This window comes from Danio aesculapii, chromosome 15, assembly GCF_903798145.1.
Source record: "Danio aesculapii chromosome 15, fDanAes4.1, whole genome shotgun sequence".
NCBI classification, from domain to species: Eukaryota; Metazoa; Chordata; class Actinopteri; order Cypriniformes; family Danionidae; genus Danio; species Danio aesculapii.
This window is the reverse complement of record NC_079449.1, coordinates 46,976,513-46,994,243: the sequence shown is the minus strand read 5'-3', so window position 1 is coordinate 46,994,243 and position 17,731 is coordinate 46,976,513. Positions and strand designations below refer to the sequence as shown.

The window sequence follows — 17,731 nt, the reverse complement described above, 5'->3', positions numbered from 1 at the left end:
TACTGGTCCGATCGGGCCAGTACCCTTTCCCATGTCATATACAGTACAGATACTTAATAACCAAACTAAATAAACTAAATTAAAAGCATTAACATATGCTGCGTTTTTTGTTTTCACAAGCTTTGGAGACGTAACGTAAATTCCGCTTTTAAATAATAGGTCGCCTATAGCTGTCGTCATGAGCCACGGCTGTGTTCAAAATGACATCAATGTTTTCAAAATGCACTGTGAAGGGAGCACAACTGTAAACATGAAGATCGCTAAAACTGAACTGCAAAAATACTTAGCAAATTACACCTAAGAGAGACGACTTTAATGCTTTATTTAAAAAAATCATCCAAGTTTAAATGTCAGAATGTTCCAAATGAATAGGGCATAGTGGGAATAGAACACAGCCAGGAACTGTTTCTAACTACAGCTCCAGAGGTGCAGTTGCAAGTGCACAAGTTTGCGACGCAGTTTGCGAATGTTCATTAGAACGATGGATTTGGGAAAGGCCAAATCAACAAACTATGTTAGTAACGACGGAACTTGCGACTTTAATTGGCTAACGATAGTTTTGGGAAACGCACCCCTGTATAGGTGTCCCGAGTGTCTCGCACGTTGGCACCAGGCCTTATTGTTGAGCCCTGTATGGTAAAAAGTAATTAAATTATTAAAAAAAGATTTAATTCCTAAACATACTACATCAGTTCATATTATTAACTAAATCAAATCAGTATATGTAGGACCACGCATTTCCAGTGTTGCCAACTTAGCAATTTTGCTGCTAGATTTAGCAACTTTTCTTACTACCCTAGCAACTGTTTTTTTAAAGTACCTAGCAACAAATTTAGCAAGATTTAACATTCATATGGCTACTTTTAGCAATATTTAACATTCTTATGGCTACTTTTAGCAAGATTTAACATTCATATGGCTACTTTTAGCAATATTTAACATTCATATGGCTACTTTTAGCAATATTTAACATTCATATGGCTACTTTTAGCAATATTTAACATTCTTATGGCTACTTTTAGCAATATTTAACATTCATATGGCTACTTTTAGCAATATTTAACATTCATATGGCTACTTTTAGCAATATTTAACATTCATATGGCTACTCTTAGCAATATTTAACATTCTTATGGCTACTCTTAGCAATATTTAACATTCATATGGCTACTTTTAGCAATATTTAACATTCTTATGGCTACTCTTAGCAATATTTAACACTCATATGGCTACTCTTAGCAATATTTAACATTCTTATGGCTACTTTTAGCAATATTTAACATTCTTATGGCTACTTTTAGCAATATTTAACATTCTTATGGCTACTCTTAGCAATATTTAACATTCTTATGGCTACTCTTAGCAATATTTAACATTCATATGGCTACTTTTAGCAATATTTAACATTCTTATGGCTACTCTTAGCAATATTTAACACTCATATGGCTACTCTTAGCAATATTTAACATTCTTATGGCTACTTTTAGCAATATTTAACATTCTTATGGCTACTTTTAGCAATATTTAACATTCATATGGCTACTTTTAGCAATATTTAACATTCTTATGGCTACTCTTAGCAATATTTAACACTCATATGGCTACTCTTAGCAATATTTAACATTCTTATGGCTACTCTTAGCAATATTTAACATTCATATGGCTACTTTTAGCAATATTTAACATTCTTATGGCTACTTTTAGCAATATTTAACATTCTTATGGCTACTTTTAGCAATATTTAACATTCTTATGGCTACTTTTAGCAATATTTAACATTCTTATGGCTACTTTTAGCAATATTTAACATTCATATGGCTACTTTTAGCAATATTTAACATTCATATGGCTACTTTTAGCAATATTTAACATTCATATGGCTACTTTTAGCAATATTTAACATTCATATGGCTACTTTTAGCAATATTTAACATTCTTATGGCTACTCTTAGCAATATTTAACACTCATATGGCTACTTTTAGCAATATTTAACATTCATATGGCTACTTTTAGCAATATTTAACATTCATATGGCTACTTTTAGCAATATTTAACATTCATATGGCTACTTTTAGCAATATTTAACATTCTTATGGCTACTTTTAGCAATATTTAACATTCTTATGGCTACTTTTAGCAATATTTAACATTCTTATGGCTACTTTTAGCAATATTTAACATTCTTATGGCTACTTTTAGCAATATTTAACATTCATATGGCTACTTTTAGCAATATTTAACATTCATATGGCTACTTTTAGCAATATTTAACATTCTTATGGCTACTTTTAGCAATATTTAACATTCATATGGCTACTTTTAGCAATATTTAACATTCTTATGGCTACTTTTAGCAATATTTAACATTCATATGGCTACTTTTAGCAATATTTAACATTCTTATGGCTACTTTTAGCAATATTTAACATTCATATGGCTACTTTTAGCAATATTTAACATTCATATGGCTACTTTTAGCAAGATTTAACATTCATATGGCTACTTTTAGCATTATTTAACATTCATATGGCTACTTTTAGCAATATTTAAAAGTGACTCAAGAGTAGCGGCTGCAGGCGTCACTCAGAGTAGCTAGCTCAGATTGGTTTTCATAACTGTTCATGATATTTGTTAACATGTTGGTAATTTAGGTAGCAATAAATTCCAATAGTGCTACAATTGTCACTTTCACAAAGTTAAAAAGAGTAAATACACAAGCTGTGATAGTTTAAAAGAGTGTAACTGTTCATTATCAGTGTTATATTTATCAAGAAGTGTTTGTATTTTACAAATAGTCAACTATTTTTCAGACAAATCTAAATGGACATTTCCAATAATGTTTTGGCTGAGATGGCCAGTCAATTTGAGAAAACAATTATTTTGTATAGTACTAAAGATGTAGGTTTGAGTTGCGATTACGCAGTGACGTCCTCACGCAAAGCAATATGTCAATAAGAACCAATTCATTGTGCATCTGGATGTCATGTTTTAATATAATATAATACACGGCGCCTCAGAGAGTAGAGACATGACGGGCTAGTCAGATACTATGTGATGACATCATTGCTATGCAAATTAGTGCATGATGTCATCTGGCAACATTTAGCTCTTTGGGAATAGTTGGCAACACTGCACATTTCCTTTAAAACTATTTCGTTCTCAGTGAACTGCACACGAGTCTGCAGAGTAGCTTGCGGATAAATCCATCAGTGCAGTGCAGATGTGGCACAGAAGCGGTCTCTGAAATGGCGTTTAGATTAAGCCCTTTTTGATGCCGCTCAAACTGGGATAGTCATCTGCAGGTGGGTTTGTTTATACCCCCTATATTTGAATAGACGGTAAATATGTTGCACTTGATTGCGACTAGTAATGTAGTACACAAGCACACTGCTGTACAGATGTGCTGAAGCGTCTCTCACTTCCTCTCTGAATCGCTGCCGGCTGCAGAACGCTGGTTAACAGTAGCATGAACTGTAAAGATAGCGCACCTGCATGAGAATAACTCTGTCAACAAGTGTTCAATGCAGATTCAGAGGTTATTATCTTTCAGTATATTCAGAATGCACATCACAGGTAGTGTTGAGGGTAATCCTAAAATGGCATTATGTTATGCTATTTAATATGTCATAAAAGATTCTTGTTTTAAATATGCCTGACGAGTTATTGGTACATGAACTATTGTTACGGTTTAAACTATTGTGTGACATTTTAGTAGGTGTAAATCATGTACTGAATACCTGTATTTAAAAAGATTTTCAGTCACAAATGCAGGCCCGTAGCCCAGGGGGTTCGGAAAACCCACCCCTCACTGACAAAAGTTAAAAATGTGTCCGATACATGAGCTCATTTGTCCTATTTTGATTGCTATGCCATCATAAATATAAAAATATTCCAGGCTTTAAGACCAAGCGGAATCCTCTGTTGGCTGTCGCTTTGGCGGGACTTCAGCTAATCAGTTTTGGCCAATGTTTTCTTGCACCGCTGGATATATTTGTTAACAATCTAACGTAAGAGAAGTCATCTTTCAATACTGTATTGTTGATTAATTGAGAAAACATTTTACAATTGACTTTTATTCTAAATCTTAGACCTTATTCTTGAAACAAAAAATAAGCAATAAAAATGTGTGAAGCACTACAGCCGACCATAGTGAGATTGATTTGAATACTACATTGGCTATTGTTGTTATCCATTTTCAAATGTACTTTTTCCAAGACAGGCTAGAAAAATTGCGCAGCTTTATTATTATAATTACTATTATTTTAATTATTTTGTTTATTCAAACGGCCAAATTCTGACTGAGGAAATTTGAAAAGATTCTTATTTTTATTTTAAAAATATGTATTTTTTCACATTTCTTTATTCTAAATCTTTAGGAAATATCTTTGGTACATCAAAAAGTGTGGATAATAGAGCTTAAAATGTCACTAAAATGCAGTATTTTAACTTCATAGTTAAATAGAAAATGAGGCGTATAACTGCAAAAAGGGACACTTTTGAGAAAAAAAAAAAAACCACCCCTTTATACCAGCATGGCTACTGGCCTGAAATGTAAGCATTAATCATTTTGGGGGGGAAAAAAGCTTGCTCTAAATAACAATTTAAACTAACATATAGACTTTCTCCATAAGAAAAAATATTATCAGACATACTGTGAAAATTTCCTTGCTCTGTTAAACATAATTTGGGAAATAATTAAAAAAGAAAAAAACAATCAAAGGGGGCTAATAAATCTGACTTCAACTGTGTGTGTGTGTGTGTGTGTGTGTGTGTGTGTGTGTGTGTGTGTGTGTGTGTATATATATATATATATATCTGTCTGTCTGTCTGTCTGTCTGTCTGTCTGTCTGTCTATCTATCTACACACTTTATTTTTTTCATGGCAAGGTTGACATTTGCATGGAATTGCTCATATATATATATATATATATATATATATATATATATATATATATATATATATATATATATATATATATATATATATATATATATGAGCAATTCCATGCAAATGTCAACCTTGCCATGAAAAAAAAAAAAAAGTTTTCGCCAAAATAGCGAAACAGTTTCTGCGTTTTTTTTTTTTGTGTGTGTAAGCTTGTATTTTACAGTGCTTTAAAAATACTCAAAAATGTCTCTGTCAATGTTTTCAAACAATATTATTTGATTTACCAAAGTCACACAATTGGCAATTTCACATCGGTCACATCCATAACGAAGCTTTTTCCTCGCAATTGCAAAAATGTATGTAAAATGTTTGTTCTATAGTGATCCAATTCACAGAAATTTTAATTCACTGAATTTCTACAAAGTATGTTGTACACTGTAAAGCCTCAGACTTTTTTTGCTCACATCCATAACCCATGTTTATTTTCCTCATTTAAAATATAAAAAAAGTTTACAGACTGATATTTTTCTGCTCCCATAACTCTGTGGTTAGTTGTTCTGAAAAATATTATATATTTAGCAGTGACATATGGCTGTATATAGGCACTAGTGGAAGGCACAGTGTCCCACCAGTGCTGATATACACCCATACTGCACTGCTACGAGTGTGATATTGCGTTTATACAACAGCTCGACAGCATAACCATGTATATAAAAATAAAATCAAACACAGAGAGTCTGGAAATCCTTTTGTATGAGGAACTACATCCGCCATTCCTTCACATCTGCAGCTGACATCAGAACAGCGGGAACCGTTACTTTAACGTCACTTCAGAGCTAGTACTTGAATGATTCTCTAGCGTAATGTCTAAAACGAGGACAAAACTGGTGATTTTGCTGATGTTTTAAGATTATAAGGTTGAAAAGCATGAAATGCCATCAGTCTACAGAGATTCATCATTATTTCTCTGTTACAATCGAGAGATCACATTTATTAACTCTGAAAAAGCTAAAGCAACGCAATCACTACCAGATTACTGTTGTATTTGCGATAATGAAAAGTGCTAAACATGTGGGCATTTCTTCTTTCTTTCTTTTTACTGAACTAGTCTGCAGTAATGAAAGAGTAAACTCATTAGAAACAAACAGATGACCAACCAAAAACTCAGGGTTATACAAGAGTGGACAACACAAAATGCATACATTCCTGATATCCGAGTCCCAACTCACACTCAATACACTACAATTACTATGGTATAAATACAGCACTGCAACATACAAATAAGACCTGTTTTATAATGATTTGATCAGCTGTAGTTAGAAATTACATGCTTTTCTTCTCACAGGGCTTGTTATGCGGTCTCTGTCGCCATCTTGTGGATGAATGTCAACCGTCTTCGCTCTGCTCAGTATGACAGGCTGATGGATGCCGACGCGCCATATCTCGGAAACTATAAATACTTAAAATAGGCACTATCCTTAGAAATAAACTGCATAGTAGCAAAAGTACATTATGTTGTCCAACAGCTGCAATATTTGTCAAACTGTAGTGAGTTTATTGATCTGTCACTCTATGTGGGTGGAGTAATACAGAAGGCTGAAGAGGCTGTATAAGCTCTGATACTGCAGAATATTGCACAGCTATCAGCCAATCAGATTTGAGAACCAGACCAAACTGTTGTTTGTAGAGAGTGGAAATATATCTATCTATCTATCTATCTATCTATCTATCTATCTATCTATCACAAATGTGTATCTCGCTGTAGCTTTATTAGAAAGACACAAATATTTGATTTCCTTCGAATGCAACTTAGCCGGAGAAATATTTACCTCAGTAAAATGTGATTTTGCTTGGTCTCCATCAAGCTCCTAGACTGTATTTATGACTTAACGTTTAAATCTAGTGTAACTAAACTCGTTTTATGGATGTGACGACTTTAATCTTCCGGTCGCCTTGTTAGCAACTGAATAAGCGACATGTTAATAAACTTAAATAACAAAACTTTCCACAGGAAATCACACTTCACTTGTTTCAGTGCCGAACTTTCGATATACTGCATTTAGCAGCTTCTATATGTTAGCCTCCTCATTGTTTCACCGAAAAACACAACAAAACATTGAATATTTAAATACCAAATGAGTGTACGTCATTAACATGTGATTATTACCAGATGGCGCAGCACAGTCGCACCACGCCAAAATAGCGCAGCACCGCACAACCTCCCATTGTGTCCTTTTGTCTGCATACACTAATTAAAATCACCATAAAGCCTTGAATTACTTTTTTTACCCTACTTCTGATGAAGCCTGCAGAGCATGCAGCTTCAGCCTTTATGTGGAGCAGCACGCCTGCTTTACATTTCGCTCCGGACAGCCAATCATCTTTCATCTGGCGTCAGACGTCACGAGCAGGTGTAACCAATCAGAGCGGACTGCTGAGTGCCACCGCCAAGCTTGTGTGCGGAGTTCAGTCGCACTCAGGAAGTGAGTACAGGACCGAGCAGGTTTACTGCGCTTTCACTCTCATACATTCACAAGTAGCTCGATTTCCAGTTAGACAGACCTTCTCAACACATTTCGCTCACAAATACAAGGTAAGGTCTGAATTAGCGTATTTACAATATAATAGAGAGCAGACGCTGAATTAGGAGAGCATCCTGATGTCTATTATGCACAACTCTTTCATATTTCTGATACAGTACCATTGATTGTTTATGTGTTTATCAAAGTAGGCGATTAAAACGTTTATAATTTACTTTTAGAGTTTAATGTTTGAGTATTTAGCACTTAACAAACCCAACAGTGTTGTTTATTTGTGTTATTCTAGCTTTGGGCTAGCTGGAGTTATTTATATTGAACATCATTGAGGTTAAGTCGGATTTATATTCGCATAATAATAATTATAATAATAATCCCTTAATAATGCATTTTTTAAAAAGTATTTTTGCAATGAAATCATATTAGCAGCAAATATAATATAATATTAACAACCAATCAAAGTGCTTAATTGTTTACAGTCAATAAAATAGTGCTAAAGTTGTTTTGAAGTTAATATTCCGAATATTCAAAGTAACCTGATAAACAAATGGACTTTCTCCTTAATAATATAATTTCAGGAAAGTATTATTTGCTAATTTTAAATAGTGAAATAGCGATGACAATGACTATCAAAGTACAACGTTAAATATTAACATTAAATAGTGCTAAAGTTGTTTTGAAGTTAATATTCCGAATATTCAAAGTAACCTGATAAACAAATGGACTTTCTCCTTAATAATATAATTTCAGGAAAGTATTCTTTGCTAATTGTAAATAGTGAAATAACGATGACAATGACTATCAAAGTACAACGTTAAATTAAATATTAACATTAAATAGTGCTAATGTTGTTTTGAAGTCATACTTGTGATTTCAGGTATTCAAAGTACCATGGTAAATATGAAGAGAGCATGTCAGAAGTTGTCTCTGAACGAATATGCGAATGTAAAACCAACTTTACCTCAATGATAAACAATATAGTGTCCGTTAAAATGAACGAATGCGCGAAAATAAGACCAATAGTTTGAGCTTATATATGACTGATGTGTGGTTTCAATGACGATATATATGTATAATCCTCGGAGTCGTTTAAAAGCGTTATATTCGCAGAGAATAGTATGTAATGTGCACATTTGGAGTCGCCAGCCGGTTGAATGTTAAAGCGCGTGCATTGTTGATCTGTCAGGCAGCGAGAGCGCGCCGGGCGCTGCTTCGTTGGTTTTCTTCTGCAGCTTTTGCACATTTCCGCTGCTCTGGAGGACGGTCCTGACGAGATATTCGCCGACTTTTGGTGAGATGTCCCTTAGTTTCCCTTAACATCGCTTTAAATGATGGTTTTAGCAATGGTCAGGTTCTTTTGTGTCGGGTGACTCGTAAAAACTTTGGCCTTGAGGCGATAATGTCACATTAAACTTAAAGGGATAGTTCACCCAAAAAATAAAAATGTCATTTACCACTGTTTCAAACCTTTAAACGTGTCTCTCTTCTGGTGAACACAAAAGAAGATATTTTGAAGAATGCTGTAAACCAGTATCCATTGACTTCCATTGTGTTTGTTGTTCATGCTATGCAAGTCAATGGATTTCAGCTTTCTTCAGAATATCTTCTTTAGTCTTGAACAGAAGAAACTCATAAAGGCTTGGGTTCACTTGAGGGAGAGTAAATAGTGAGATTGAGGTAAATCTGGTTTTATACTCGCTCATTTGTTTATTTTAACAGCCCCTACATTGTTTACCATCGCATGTATGACTTCAAAACAACATTAGCACTATTCAGTTGACTGTCAGCAATGTACTTTGACATTCGTTAGCTGCTAATATGATTTCACCATTTAGAATTTGCAAGAATACTTGTCTATAATTATAATATTAGGGAGAAAGTCAGAATGTGTGAATATAAAACCAACTTTACCCCAATAATAGTGAGTACAATCGCTTTAAGAGCATTTTACATCAGCTGACGTCAAAAATAATGCTTCTGTCAGATTTGTTTTTAACTTGTTTTATATGAAATATCCTTAAACGCAAGTTCGAATCAACTTTAAAACACAGAAACATACTTTTGAGGAAGTGTTATGATGCATTGAAGGTAGGGCTGTGCGATTAATCAAAATCAAATCGCAGTTTGAAATGTGCGGGTTATGAAAAAAGGCTGTGATATGATATATATATATGTATTAATTAATTTTCCCCGCTCAATGTAAATGCATGAGTGCCGTCTATGTGTGACAGTCTGAAGCTGCGTTCACACCGGGCTTTGTGTGTGCGAAATTCTGTTGTGCGGCGATGCGAAAAGGGGCGGGATTAAACAAGATGATTAGACATTAAAAAAGCGAGCGATTGCTCCATGTTTTAAATTTCTACCCAGAGAGGTCCTGTTTTGATCCTCGATTGGTCTCACGCAGTCAACTGATGCGATTTCGCAGGTCAGAGTTCACCAAGCTTGAACTTTGCACCGCAGCGACATGCGAAACTTAACGCATGATACTGCGTTTCCGGTCTGACGCATTCGTGTGTGTATGAATGGAAGTCTATTGGAGGAAAAGCCCAGTGTGACCGCAGCTTCACTATCCAATTGAGTGAGCACTTCCCAATTAGATTTGCTCAACCAAACTATGCGAAACGCCCACAATAAAAGTAAAAAAAATAGAAAACAAACAGGAAAGCTCGGACAATTGGGATAGTGGCGTCTGCTGCTTCAGAAGCATTAATAGACAAAATAATATCAAAGAAAAACAGGACATCGGTAATACAGGAATATTTTGGTTTCAAAGTCACAGATTTTTAATTAATTTTAAAGAGCTGTCGCAGAATTATTGCAGATTATTTACCTGAAGCTTGACCACAAAATTAAATATCAAATCGCAATCGCAATATATCAGAAAAATCGGCATTACATATTTTCCCTAAATCACACAGCCCTAATTGGTGTCAGTTGAGGTTACTGTGAGCCATTTACTGTAGTGTACACCATGGTACTAAGGGATTACCCTTGCTATTGTTACCCTGGTATTTGCTCTATATTCGCAATTGTGCAGTGCCATGATCAACATCTACAATTTTACCTATTAAAATGACCATTATTGATAGTGCAAGTGTCAGAATACACGATTTGTGTCATGTCAGCAAAAAATATGGTAAGATTCAATGATTATGATATCTTCTTAACCTGTATGGTGGAACTCTGGTGCTTTTCTTTCTTTTCCACCTACAGTTTCTCTTGGCTTTTGGTTTTGGTTTCTTTCTCCATTGAAGGGTTTGTTGACTTTATCTAACAATAGATGACAAATTGATCCTCCTTCACACAAATCTCTGAAAATGGCAGAAAAGGCTGTATTGTGCACGTCCGGCCAGTAGTTACCTGTGTAAATAAACACAAACAAGGAATGCTTATGGTGTATTATGGTGTATATATGAATATAGCGCATTTATGTTGTCCACCATTGGTGTTTTGGTGGTTAAGTAGCCAACTCAGTAGCCAGAGATGGCAAAAGTACACACATCCTTTAAGTTCAGATACTCATGTTTAAAAGAACTCTGGTAAAAGTTGAAGTACTGACTACACTTGTACTCAAGTAAAGAAGTACAACCCTTAAAAATGTACTTAAGTCAGAAGTATCCATTACCACTTCCTGTTTTAGCTCATGATGGCTACTAGACCTTACACCGTATCCATTCATTTATACAGAATAACTTGCATTTCGGATTTTGATGTAAAAATCGGTGCTGATTTACAGCAGGAAAGTAGGCACGCAGCATCACACTCTACAATATCGCAAAACAACACTGCTCGCAAATCTGCCCTGTGCATCATCATCATCCTGACAAACTCACAGCGTCCAGCAGGTAGTTTTGCTGCTTTTAGATCAAGAACAACAGCTGCCATTAATGTCCATCCTTACACTCTAAAGAAACTGCAGCTTACATCTTTACAGATAATAAACATCTTCAATTAACACTTAGTTTTGTCCAAAACACTTCTGCTTTTGTATAAGGATAGTAAATACTTAACATATTTTGCTATTTTGGGCATCAGGCTAAAGCTACTTCATTATCTTCAAAACTAAAATCAAAATATCCCATGTTTCTTCATTTTTTCAGAGTATGTTTTCTTTCATGTGTATAGTCATTAATGCTGTTAATACATTTATTCTTGGCAAACATGAAGTAACGAGCCTTGTTTAAAGATGTAAGGAGCAGAAAGTACAGATAATTGTGTAAAAATGTAAGGAGTAAAAGTAAAAAGTTGTTAGCAAAATAAATAGTGGATTAAAGCACTGATTCCAGAAAAATCGACTTGAGTGCACTGAAAAAAGTGTTGCATGCAAAACTGTTGCAAACAATTTATTTGTGTTGAATTTAAACAAACAAATCAAATTGAGCAATGTTCAACTTAATTTGTTTGTTTAAATTCAACCCAAATAAATTGTTTACAACCACTCAACGTAAAAAAATGGAGTAAATCCAAGCAATCATCTTTGAATAATTTTTTTCAGTGTACAGTAATGAAGTATTTGTACTTCGTTACTTCCCATTTCAGAAACTTGCACATGCCTATACATATGGGTTGGGCAATAAAATCGGTATCGATATTTATTGACCGAACACCGTTGTCATTATCGATAATAAAGCGCAATAGTTTATAATGAAGCACTATAGTTTTATTAAATGTGGCCACTGAGTGCGCACATTGGAAGCGACGCTAGTAAGCTTAGGGTTTAAGTTTGTCTTTTCCAGTAGAGGTACGCGACTTGCGCTATGTGCACATGTTGTGCAATCAGCGCACAAGTGACACGAAAAATGCATCTTCCAGGCACACCCAATTGAAAACATCTGAACTTTTCTGAATGCCGTGAGCGCACGCAATTCCTGCAAGTAGAACTAACCAATCTGCTTCACACTTTGTATATACACATTTCAGTAATAGTGGCAGACTACCTCAGACAAACACAGCGCATCCAAACACTGCCGAGCCTTTTTACTTTTCTATATAAACTTGTATTGGAGCTGCAGCAATAGATGTCCGTTTGTCATCTTCCGAGAAACGCTTGATTGTCGCCCACTTACGAGAGACGCCAGGGGAGCGTGAGCGTTTGTGGCTTTTTGGTTTCTCTTTTTGTAGGGGGTAATATAGTCATTCAACTTCACAACTAACCAATAATGGTTAGTTTCTTTGCTTGAATGCTCAGATTTGATTATCATAGTTTGTTTGATCAAGTTTAATAGTCTCTTTAACACTTATGTTTATTTTATTATGAAGAGATCAGTTATTTTATTTAAATGTTTTTGTTTTTGACTAGGCATGGGCTGGTATACGACTCTGACGGTATGATAACCTTGGATAAAAATATCACGGCTTCACGGTTTCGCGGTATTGTCATTACACCTCTAAAATATGTTCTTTTTAAATGTCTGCATGAAAAGCAAATACTTTTTTTCCCTTTAAACACAATATATTTTATTTAGAGAAACACTTAATATATTTTGGAGCAGTAAACATGTCAGGCTAAATAATTCAAATGAATCATTGACTTCTGCTGTCTTCATTAATTTAAAAAACTGATTTTTTTGGATATCTTTTCTGCTGAAAATACTGTTGTCCTAAAAAGCAAAAAGTAAATAAATAAATAAAATAAAAAGATAAAAAATCGTACACATACCTTAGGAATGATATTGCAGAAAATTTTGACGGTTTTAAAACCGCGGTATACCTTGAAAACGGTTATTTTCCCATGCATATTTTTGACTATTAAAACAATTTGCCTTAGTAATTTTGGTAAATGAAAATAAAGTGATTAAATAAAAAAAATCCTAATAATCCTAAATGTATTGTTAAAAACATTCATTAATCATCGATATCAAAGGATATGAAACATGATATCGAGATAATTTTTTTTGTAATATCGCCCACCCCTACCTATGAACATAACACACTGGGGTCATACTGGAATTCGATACCAATCGATACTGAAATTTTATCGGTTTGCCGATCTCACTGCTGTTTGCTGAGTGTAACCATAGATACAGGGACACTGGAGCGTTTCAAGGTCACAAAGATCAGCTGGTCTGTTTAAAGGCTGACACACAAGTGATTCGCTGATGAATCATGGCTTTAAAACGCTCCAGTGTCCCTATATCTGGTTACACTCACTCAACAGTGGTGAATTCGGCGTACTGATGACCTTCACGGCCAATCACAGTCATTTCTGTTGAGCATGTGGACACAACGTCTGTTTAAGAATGCGCTCAAATGTTCGCAGGAAATGGACGTTTTGAAAATTTCAGTACCACTTGGTATCGAATTCCAGTATCGCGACAACCCTATTATGAACATAGAAACAATAAACAAAACTAATCATTATTATTGTCATAGTTTAATTTAAGTTACAACATTTATACACAATCAAGATTTTCAAACACATTCACTCTGAAAAGTTTCCATTTGTAAGTCTTGAAAATGCTGTCGATATATACGAATATGCTGTTTCGTTTAGTTGGTAAACACTGTCGTGTAAAAGCCTCCTGAGTCTTTCTGTTTTGTGGTGTTTATTTGCGCTGTTATTTGTAGCTGAAACACCTGAGCCTCGTTCAAGAAAAGAAAGACATATGACGGGGCTCATTTCAGAGTGCGGTAATTGGGAAAGAAAGCTCCGGAGTGTGAGGTCATGGGGTTTTTGTTGGCTTAGTGCACTGAGATTGCAGGCCAGGCTGTGTCAGATTTGAAGCAGACATCTGTTGGTCCCGCACAAACGGTCTGGATATTTAATCCTTCCAGTGGAGTGGAGGAGGAGGGAAATGAGACCCTCAGCCCCAGAGCTCACAGCTTTTGTGACAGGTGTCCCCCCTGCTATTCGGCACCTCAAGCAACTTTTCCTGTGCATGTGTTTGGAGTCCTTTTGTCTGTTTTTTTCTGTCTGCACTTGCGTCTTTTTTCTACCATGCGCGTCAGCTAGTTGAACAACCACACTCGCTGAATGTAAAGTTCAGATGTATTGATCTGTTGACCTATAATACAGCATTGTTGTGAAGCAGATATCACGTGAGAGGCTTCTGTCTAGTCTTTGTGTGTTTGTATTTGCACAAAAGAGAGTGAGAGGACAGAGAAAACACACCACGCGTCCTTTTTGGCGCCATTTCCCAGCTGTCTTGTTCACTGGTGTGTGCTCCAGTGTCACTGTAACATGCCCCATGGGACACGCTTGCATACAGTTAGCGCTCCGACCGTCTGCGTGTGTTAACGGAGCGTAGGTGTGTGTGTTTGCGCATCTTGCTGTGTATGCCTAGTCCTCCTGGGAGACTAAACTTAACCTTCTCCATTCATGTTGCAACACTGCACTTTCCACTCTAGGAAGCAGGAGGTCTGGTGTCAGGTTTCCAGTTTCAAAATATGGATTCGTCCACAATTGACAGCAAACTTTTCACTCTTAGGCCCAATCACAATTCTATTTTATTTTTACCCCTTTTTACCCCCTTCCCTTGGCCTTTGAAACAGAGTGTGAAAGGGAAGGGCTTCAAATTTTACCCCTAAGACATGGAACAGCACGACAGCACCTGCACACGTTGTTCATAAGTCATGGTGACCTCGTATTTTATATGAGATCGGTAATCATGACTGCTGTAGTTATTCGTTTTTGGTATTTATCTTCAGGAAATTACTGAAGGCAACGAAATAATGTGGCAATAAGATCATAACTGTACTGTGCATTTACACCGTGGCCATAATCATCTATACGAAGACAACATTAACATTATAGCAGACACTGTAAAACGCTCATTTTCGTTCCCCAGACTTTTCTGACAGGGTATTCGAGTGTCGTCGAGTGTCAGATGTGAAATTAAAATGATGTTGTGCGACTACTGTACAGGAGATGTTATTCGAGATTATAGATGTACTTCTAAGATAGAAATTTAGCATTTTCTATTTTAGCTTTTTTTTTTACACGAACGCCATTATGAATGTATTAAAAATATGTTTGTTTGTTGTAAAACTTCGTAATAATGACAAAAAATCTAAGTTGTGCATCTCCTTACCTCTCTGTGCAGCCATGCTACCGTTGTACCCCTTGGTTTTGAGTGTGGTCCTGAAAAATCTCAGTTTCAAGGGCTATCTAGCCCTTCCTCTTAAGCCTGATTTATACTTTCGCCTGGCGCCATGTCGCGGAGCTCCGCTGACTGTGCGCTCATCTCACGAAGCGGACAAGGCTTTTATACTCCGCGCGTTCGCCGTTGTGATATTCTTTAAAACGACAAGGGGCGGTCAAAAGAAACTGACCGTAAAATCAGACGGATAAACAGAAGTCGTAGGTTTCCGAAACTACGTCATATCATTACTATCATTCAAGAGTTTTACATTATTTATTTTTTTAAATATTTTGATTAATTATTTTAATGAATAAAGATTTTTATAACCATTCAAGATTTTTTTTTTTTAAATTAAGCTTTGATGCATCACTTGCTTTTGTTCATATCTCAGACAGTTTTGCCTATTAAAGTTTCTTAAAATATTAATGACAACAAAACATGGGCTGCTCTACGAATATATATATATATATATATATATATATATATATATATATATATATATATATATATATATATATATATATATATATATATATATATATATATATATATATATATATATATATATATATATATATATATATATATACATATATACGTATATGTTAGTGGGAAATGGACGTTTTTAAAATTTCAGTACCGATTGGTATCGAACTCGATACTTTTGACTACACTATTTCACATTGACTTCAATAGCAATTATTCCATAGTATTCCATAGTAAACAGAAGAAAGAAACTTTATTGAGCTTTAAAACCCACACGAGGAAGAGTAATTAATGAGGTAATCTACTTTTTTTGGGGGAACCATCCCTTTAAGCCAGTGTTTGTTAACCATGTTTCGGCGGACCACCAGCACTGCATGTTTTGGATGTCTCCTTTGTCTGTCACACCCATTTCAGGTCTTTTGGTCTCTGCTAATGAGCTGATGATCTCAATCTGGTGCGTTTGTAATGATGAAATGGAAAATGTGCAAAGCTGGTGGTCCTTCAGGAGCATGGTTGAGAAACACTGCTGTAAGCTATTAAAAAACATTTTTTTAATTTAAATCTAAGATGAATAGTAATGTATAACTAAATGACTAAAAAATAACCTGATTTATTTGAGAAGTTAAATTAAAACAGCAGTTCTTGTCATTGTTTCTGGTTTTATAATTTGGATTTGACTCTGCATTTCATAAATTAAACATGACGGTATTAGTTTAAAAGTTTACTAAAGCTCTGCTGGCCTCTAGTGGGTCCTGGCCCGTTTCACATAATTGGATTATCAGTTCACGTCAGCATGTTGCTTCTCATAATGACATTACCTGATTTACTCTAGGCCTGTTTCCACCTGGTATTACCAAGTGTTCATACATCTCTCGTGACCCCCTGTGCTCAGATTACATCAAGACCTTTCCATCTTATTTGGTCCTGCTCTTCACCACTTTAGCTGGATCAGTGCAATTCACCAACAATGCCCTTTTAGATGGCTTACAAATGCACAATATTAGGGTTGCACAATATGTCACAAAATGTCACACAATCATTGTTATTGCGATTAACAGTATATGAACTGCAGTGCTTAGCATAACTGAGTAAACCCCATTTTAAAAACAAATATATTTTTATCCAGTTCTCAGTGAATATAGTCCGTGTATTTTGGTGCATTTAAACAAAACAGATTCAATAAACAGATATATTCATTAAAATAATAGTTTAGTCACCGAACATATTTAGAAATTAAAAGATAATACAATTAAATTCCAGCAATATATTGCAAAAATAAATTACAACCTACAAAATCTTTCCTCTTTTTAAATTTGTATTCAATATTTTTAACATATAAATATGGGTGTACTAGTGTTTGCACCGTTATCGTGAGTTATTTTGTTAGATGAGCTCCAGAGTAGGCTTTAGTACGGACTAATCTAATGTATATGCACAAATATAATATTATATAGCTTCCTATTAAAAATATGAACTTATGTGAGAGGTGTACATATATATGCTGAGCGCACTGTATGTATTGCGGACGTGTGTTTAAATTCTATTTATTTTATGTTTATCTAAATTAAATCAGATGGGGCCTTGCTATCTATATCTATTTGCTATCTATATCTTTTAATGGCTTTTGACATCAAGTAGGGGTGGGCGGTACACCGGTGTCATAGTCATCACCGGTGTGACATTGTGCCACGACATGGATTTTCTAATACCATCAATACCGTAATAAATCAATTATGCT

General features: G+C 35.1%; 1 protein-coding gene across 3 annotated transcripts in view; it reads left to right on the top strand.

The window, feature by feature from the left end:
• The first annotated feature begins 7,374 nt into the window (after positions 1–7,374).
• tfdp2 (transcription factor Dp-2) overlaps positions 7,375–17,731 on the top strand; it is an 85,122-nt gene continuing 74,765 nt past the window's right edge. For 2 of the 3 annotated variants that reach the window (XM_056473737.1, XM_056473734.1), the window contains exon 1: positions 7,375–7,482. The gene's annotated coding sequence lies outside the window, so the exon portion shown is untranslated. Of the gene's footprint in view, positions 7,483–8,624; positions 8,718–17,731 lie in introns of those variants that run through there. The other variant, XM_056473736.1, reaches the window with a different exon arrangement.